The sequence below is a fragment of the Leptonotus elevatus genome, chromosome 9 (genome assembly GCF_054856555.1).
Source record: "Leptonotus elevatus isolate MCC_2025b chromosome 9, RoL_Lele_1.0, whole genome shotgun sequence".
NCBI classification, from domain to species: domain Eukaryota; kingdom Metazoa; phylum Chordata; class Actinopteri; order Syngnathiformes; family Syngnathidae; genus Leptonotus; species Leptonotus elevatus.
The window spans coordinates 17,543,103-17,551,061 of NC_141247.1; the positions used below are offsets into that span (position 1 = coordinate 17,543,103).

General features: G+C 36.6%; 1 long non-coding RNA gene across 1 annotated transcript in view; it reads left to right on the forward strand.

Moving 5' to 3' along the window:
* LOC147168603 (uncharacterized) overlaps positions 1–5,601 on the forward strand; it is a 47,157-nt gene extending 41,556 nt beyond the window's left edge. The window contains exon 3 of the long non-coding RNA XR_015096023.1: positions 5,522–5,601. This is a non-coding gene — a long non-coding RNA (uncharacterized LOC147168603). The remainder of the gene's footprint in view (positions 1–5,521) is intronic.
* Positions 5,602–7,959: the final 2,358 nt, after the last annotated feature.

The window sequence follows — 7,959 nt, forward strand, 5'->3', positions numbered from 1 at the left end:
TTTTAACTCAATTTTATGAATGATTATGAAATTACTGTATCAATTACTAAAAGATGCACCCATATTTCTATTTAACATTTTTTTTAAACATTTAACTATTTTGTTAACAAGAGTATGAACACGTGTACATTTAGAACAGATATAGAATTTGCGATTAAAAAGTGAGTTAACTATTGAAGTCATGGAATTAATTACGATTAAAAAATTTAATCGCCTGGCACTCCTAATTTTGACATTTTGATAACACCGTTCATAAGCAAACACCAACATTTCTTCATCTCATCTGAGTCTTTAGAAGATCTAACCAATCTTAATTGCCATCACACTCTCAATTATCTCTGCCAAGTGTTGAGGATGAAGCTGTCTGTCCTAACCCAGCATTTGTAATGACGATGGCGTACCTCAGGGCTCTGTATTAGAGCTACCCTCATTGTGAAATCTGACTTGAGGATGGCACTCCTGGGCATTTCGTGACAAGACAGAACAAGACCTTCCAAATATAATTGATCCAAAATCGACATTCGAGCAGTGTCCTGGAAAGTGATTGCGGTTAAACTTTAAGTTATCCCAGTAGTGGTATTTGATCAACCGATTCATGTGAAGATTCCAGCTGTTCCATGACAACGCAAACCATTCATTGGTTTGAAATGTGCCAACATTTGCACCAGCCATGATTAATGTTTGCAACTTTCAGCTTGGAAGTTCATGAATATTACAGCATTGTAAGTTGGCAAAGAGGACACGCTGTGTTTATTTTATTTTTTACGAGCTACACCCTTCATTTTGTGATTAAAAATGTGCGGGCCTATAAACTTTTACAGCCTGAAACAATTGTTTTAATTGATGGCTTCTCTCTAGGGTGACGTTAAGAAGTGACTGGTCCCGTCTAATAAACCCTGCACATAATATAAGTTTTAAAAATGTTTTATTTAATCCAATATTATTCTTGTGTGCAGCTTTGCTGTTGTAAAAATGTAATTTCCCCATTGCAGGACGATTAAAGGCAAATTTTGTTTTATGCTTTGCTTTAAACAATTGCTTGTATTTGTAAAGCTGTGAGACTTTATATAAACGTGAGTTTTGTGTTTAAAACAAACAAACATCTTAACACTTAGAAACACCCTCTCGCATTAAATTTGTTGTTATTGAAAAATAATAGGTTTATAAAGTACAACTAAATTAAAGAAGACAATTGTTCCATGTTATAAATATATATATATAAATTATATAATAGTATTATTTACAATGTTATGTTCTAAGAAAATACCACAAATCTATCGTGTTTGTACCAATTAATTGTATTTTATTTTTTTTGTTTTTATTATTAATTAATTAATTAATTATTTTAACTTTTATGGCCCATTAAACTCAAACTAGTCTCATCAATATGTGCATTCAAAGTCATTACACTTATTTACTTTTGTATGCATTTTTTGAAGTCATAGTAAACATATTGTTGCTTCAATTTTAAGTTAAAGTGGATATTAAAAAAAAAGAGAGAGAGAAATTACATGCATCAGTGTGAGCTGCTGTTTTGGCTAGCAACACCTCAAACGGGCTCAGCAGTCAATATCCTGATGGATGAACTGTATTATGCTTGTTATGAGGACTTGATAATCATGTCACGACACCACAAGAACACTTGACACACGCTCGCCCTCGGAGAGACAAGAGAACAGGTTGCAGACGAGCTGTAGCGTCTCGCATGGGAAGCGTCCATCTGCTTGGACGTAACTATCCCGTCCCTCCTTATGTCTGCTTGTTGTTTTTTTTTTTTTGGACAAACTGTCTGGAACTGAAAAGAGAAGACAAGTTTTTTTCCGCAGAGTATGCAAGTAGCGTTGAACAACGATGAACTTTGCTGACAAAAAGGTGCGCTTTTGTCAGCTTTAATGGAACATATTTTGGAAAATTTACTTTTTAATGGCTTGTTTACAAATAGCTTGGGGTCCCTTTAGTGTCTGTGCAACCACCATGTCTGAAATGAAACAACCAAGTCGACCTATCTGCCTATTTTTGAAAATGTGACTATGAGAGAGCTGCTCTGCACTTCTGTTACAAAATAGTATACCAAGTGTCTGACTAAAAGCTAGGCTGGTTTAAGATCCAGAGCCACTTTCAGGCAACAGTCGGTGGACTATGCCATGCCAAAGTCAAAAGGCAAGCAGAGCTGTAATGGGTTTTGTGGGATGAACAGATTAGCTTTAGCCAACTAAGTGTGATGTAGACGCATTGGTGGTGGAGTAGTTGGTGCTGTCTAACTACTGTTTAAAGTAGTGGTGTCCAAACTATTGCCAGAGGGCCATTTGTGGTCCGCCATCCAATTTGAAGCGGCCTGCGGCATATACTAAAAATGACATCTGCTATGATTACATTTGTTATATATACTGTAGAGCTTTGCTAAATATGCAAATTGAACTATTTACAAATATTAAACATTTCTCTTCTTAACACTGTGTTGAATAAAGATTATTACTTTTTACAAGCCAAAATGGATTCCTCCATTTTTGTGTCAAGGTTCAAATTACACCCTTTGTTTAAAGCACTATATGTCTCCTTTAATGTTGCATTCAAGTGTGTGAGGTCAGAAATTCAGCATCCCACGAGAAGTCTGACCTCAAAGGGCTCAATCTAAACAAAACATGTCTGACAACAAAGATAAGCAAGTTTTGTTTGTGAATAGATAACTGGCCGACTGTTTAAAAGTTTATCCTGACTGTTGCTCCAACTTTTACTCCGAAATAAAATATACTGAAAAGCAATCGAATGTCCTTATGGTCGAAAATTATGCGCAAGTGCATAAAGAGCAGCACATATTCATGAGAGCACAAAATAGTTCAGTCATAATTACACCGACAACACATTTACATCTCAAAAAGAATATATGCGCATCACCTCCTCGTCTTTTTATAGTAAGCAGGCCAAGCAAACATCCCAATAAATGCTAAATAACTGGCAAGTCAACAAGGCTTCATTAATTGAGGGGCTTAAGAGTGAGAGGCAAGTGGACAGGAAAGTAACAACCATTCCATTTGAACTGAAGGAGAAAATCTAATCACGGCTCTTAATTATTCAAGCAAACATGAGACCAAACAGAAAAGTCTTCTTTCAAACAAAACATTTCAAATATTCCTGACATTCAGCTGCAAGGTTTGCGTGGTACGATAATTCATCAAAGCCCCCCCCCACCCCCGCCTTTCAATAAGTGCCAGAAAGCAGCAACCTTTTTTAAAAAGCATTACCATTTTCAAACCTTCAAAAACAAAGCAATGAAAATATAATTTTTTTTGGTATTTAAAGGAGACATATTGTGCATTGTTTTTCGCAATTGAAGAGTCTTCATAGGATACATACATAGTATGCATATAACTGTATATAGCTATATGAATATATGTATAATTATCAAAGGTGAAAACTTTTTTTTTTACTCTGTGATCAGAGAGGGGAGAGAGAGGGAGGAGGGGAATGGAGGGAGGTTAGAAGAAGAAGACAATTATATGAATTCTGATTGATGTGATTAATGTCCTTTAAAAAAAAAGTGTCAGCAGGTACTAGTTTGCCCCAAGAACAGCATGAGTAGCCAATAGCTCAACAGCGATGGAATAGTGTGACTTGCTAAGATCACTTAAAACAGAAGAAGAACGAACGTCAACATGTATTTAATTATTTATTTAAAGCTGTTTTTATTTACCCAAATATTTAAAAAAAAAAAGAGAAGAAGGGAAAAAAAAGGACATTTTAGAACTGCAATTTTAATACCGCAATATTTTTGCTCACAGTTATTTTATCATCAGAATCTAATATCGGCCCATGCCTAATACAGTATATAATGCTTCAATAATAATTTGGATTGTTCCAGCATGTTTTCCCTGGAATCCAGTAGAGGATGTTCCAAAAGTCAACACCTATCCTGTTCAGCTTCCCGTCATCATTCATTTTCCCAAACTTCCTGCCATTCCTCACAACCCAAAACAACCCCAACCTCATGCAAACATAATAAACAAATGTTTCTTTTTTCAAACCGTTTAAATAAATCCTCTGAGATTCTTAAAATGTTTTTTTTTCTTCTGTGACCATGTTGGTGGCAGCCTTTGTGTCTTTAAATAATAGTGGTAGTGTTATTTATATTCTCAGCTCGCCTCTACTGGCTTTTCAAGCCTCATTACTAATAAAGTTGTGCTCGTTAAAAAAAACACACAAAATTTACAGCCTGGGGGTATGCTAATTGGTGCTTGACACCTACCGTAAAAAGAAAAAAAAGAAAAGACAAAGTGTAGCATTCAAAAGAGAGGGCAAATGTGGTAAAAAGAACAACCATTAACATGATTGTTCACTATATGAAGTTGTCAATTATCACAAGCCGGGGTTGACGTGACATGTTACCACATAAAATTCCTCAAATCAACTCACTATTTAAATGTGTTGTTATTAATCTAACAATACCAGAGGTGGAGTTACAGAAGGTTGTGTTGTGTGGTCGGTTTGTTAGTTTTAAGCAGTTGTAAAATAAAAGTATACACGAATAGAAACAAAGCATTGAATGTGAAACATTCACATCAAGGCCTTGAGTGATCTTCTTCTTTGTTTGTCACAAAAAATGAGACTCAAAAAGGGGGGCTTGAAGGATAACATATTCAAGTACTTCAAGGTTGCAAAAGAAGAAGTTTGATGGCAAAACTTTTTTATTATTATTGGAGTGTGTACAGTCCGTCAATCATCATGTTATGGTAAATAAAAAATCAAAAAAATCATGTTTTTATAGGAAAAGGCCTATCTTTGGGTGCAGCTGTGGAATGTAAGGGAGTGTTTGTTTTACCCATGCTGGCATGCCTCCGTTTGTGTGTGTGAGCTACAGCTGGATGGGAGAGAACAGTTCAGATCTATCGGCGCTACTCTTATCGTTAATACACATTCTTTTTATGGTGGAAAAAAATACAACTCTTCTTCCAATATTCCAATTTTAATCACTTTCTTGTAAAATAGTCACTTTATTCTTACAATATACTTTCTTTTTTTCTCCTCAAACTAGTTACAGATTTCTCATAAAATTGCAACTTTAATCTTTAAATATGATTTTTTAAAATTAAATCACATTCTTGTAAAAATGTTATTACTACAAATTACATATTTTTCCCACTTAATATTACAACTAACGTCTAAAATTTTCTGTTTAAAAGTTTGCACATCAGTTAAAACCTTAATCGTTTTCTTGAAAATTAGGATTTATATGCCTCTTTGCAATTTAATAGACGTGTCTCATAAAATTCCAAATTTATTCTGAGAATATTTTTTCATTCTATTCTTGGCATATTAAAACTTTATTCAAATCAACTTTGTCAACAAAATGGTGCTCCATTTTTCTTTTAAAATCACAAAACCAATTTCACATAACATTTCTATTTTTTTCATCGAATTATGGCTATATTAATATTTTCTTTGTAACATGTTGCCATTATTTTCTTCATTCAGGTAATCTTTTCACTTTATTCTCATTTTTTTTCTTTTCAGCAGTGTGCAGCAGTCATGCGGTAGAATGGCGTTTCAGCAGGTTCTGGAAGGCAGCGGGTGTCAGTAACTCCAACAGCCAGGTCAGGGCAGTCTCTCAGAAGTAAAATTGACAGATTGGAGATAAGGTTGGTGTTCGGACTATCACCGATAATCTTGTCAGTTCCAGCGTCTCGCCTCACACTGCTAAACATATTTGTTCGAGTGATTAGCTGAAACGCAGAAGCAAACTCAGCAAGCCGCCTCAACCGTCCGACTTCACTTCTTTATCTTTATCTTAGAAGCATCTTTAATGGATCTTGCATGTCCTCATGTTGGGCAGCAGTTACTGCTGGATGGCTTTTTGTCTGTTTTGTCAGTGGAAGCAAATAAAGACAGAGTAAGACTAAGTAGTAGTAATAACATAAGGATCTAACAAGGAAGTCTTTACTGGATACCATTCAAATTTGTTTTTTTCTTTCTTCTTCCATCTAAATTTAAACAGGTCAGTGGCTGAACACCTAAATGATCTAAAATTATAATCCTTATCTGGTGGAGCTACAACCATAATGCAGGTAAGCTTCTGAATACAAAAGGACAGCGACGTGATGTTTCGATTAAAACATAATTTTAAATAAAAGCTTCAAGATGAGCTAAAAAGGAAAAAATAAAAACAATTGTTTAAAACAAGACACAACAACTTGACAATGTGTAATTTATTAAGACTGGACTTACTAGTTAAAACAAAGCTAAGATTAGCTTCTGTACACTAAAAATAGAATTAAGAAGAAGAAGAATCAAGAATTAAAAAACAAACAGCTAGCCGAGCTGTGGAGAGCAGCTTACATTAGGGAGTGCCCAGGGGTGCCACCTCATACTCACCTCAGTGGACACGGCAAACACAGCAAACAAACTTACCACCCTTGACGATAACAGGAACACATTTAAACCAGATCTGGCACTACAAAAGGTTACCTGTTAGCTAAGCCATTAACATGTTTATTTTAAAACAAATTGGGAAGAAGAAAACAGAAGCTTTTCTTTACCTGAATGTTAGCTAACAGCCAGTACATGCACAGACAGGTCAAAAAAGAAACGTGCAGCAGAGATTGACACCATATGGAAAACAGGTGGCTTAAATAAGTCTCCTAATTAAGGGGAGAGTCAAGGGGCAGGCCATCAGGATCAGTGGGGAAAATAAACCACCCCACCACACCTATTTAAAAAAAAAAAAGTGCCAATAGTTAAAGAAAGATCCAGTACACAAACACAGAGAGTGAGAGAGAGAGAGACTAGAGATCAATTTATATAAGGAGAAGGAGCCAGATGGGCTGTCATGGAAAGACAAGCCCCTGCATGGCATACACGACTGACAATGAGAAAACTGATAAAGCTAGACTGAAAAACAGCAAGGAAGGAGTAATCATGGCAGCACAAGAACGGGCAGGTAAATCGAGGCTGTGGTCTACCATATCAGACAGGACTCTCACGTGCAGACTGTGCAAAGAAGCCCCCGAGACAGTGCAGCACATCACAGCAGGATGTTCAATGCTGGCAGGCAAGGCACACATGGAGCGGCATAACTAGGTTGCAATAGTATACCGGAACATCAGTATCAAATATGGACCGGAGGTCCCAGAATCAAGAAGGGACACACCACCAAAGGCGGGTGAACCCTGTGGGACTTCCAAATCCAAACTCACATACTGGTGGAAAAACATCAGAACACTGTGGTTGTGTTTGATGGCATCTGGAAAAGGGAACACAAAAAGGTGAAAAACACCAAATCCTGAAGGAAGAACTCGAGAAAATGTGGAGGATGGCCGTACACGGCCCACAGGCTGCCAGTTTCTCATCCTTGATCCAAAGGATGAAGACCCCCCCATCGCATCCCATGAGATGTCATAACTACTTTTTCATTTTGGGATTAGTGCACATGCATGACTCTCATGTGGGATTAGCAGCATGAGAAATTGCTTTGAGCCCCCAGGATGAGAATTAGCGGTGAATTTGATGTCAAACAGGGATTTGGAAACATGTAAGGAGGAAGTTGCGAGCATTTTATTTGCGAAACATGCAAAAGGTATTCACGCACGCACTCAGTAGATTCAATTATCAACGCTGTAAACACGAAGGTAAAAAGGTCGTAGTAAATCAGACACAGCCCTCTGAGGGAGGGGGGAAAAAGTATAATCTCTTTTAAATCAAGTTCAAAACATCAGAGAGTCCTTGTTTTACCTCGCGGAGTATTGGATGCTTTCCAACATGAGCGGCCCAAAAACAACCAACGGGATCCATTCAGCAACTCCAATGTTTATTTTACCTCATAAGAGCCAAACCCGCTTTTATGACTATCTTGAGTCTGAAGTTATTCAGAACTAATAAGATTCTTGGTTGGGTAAAGTCTGAAGAAAATCAGGGAGATGTTTGAGAGAAAAATTGTGGAGAGAAGTTTTACTGGTAGAACACAGAAAC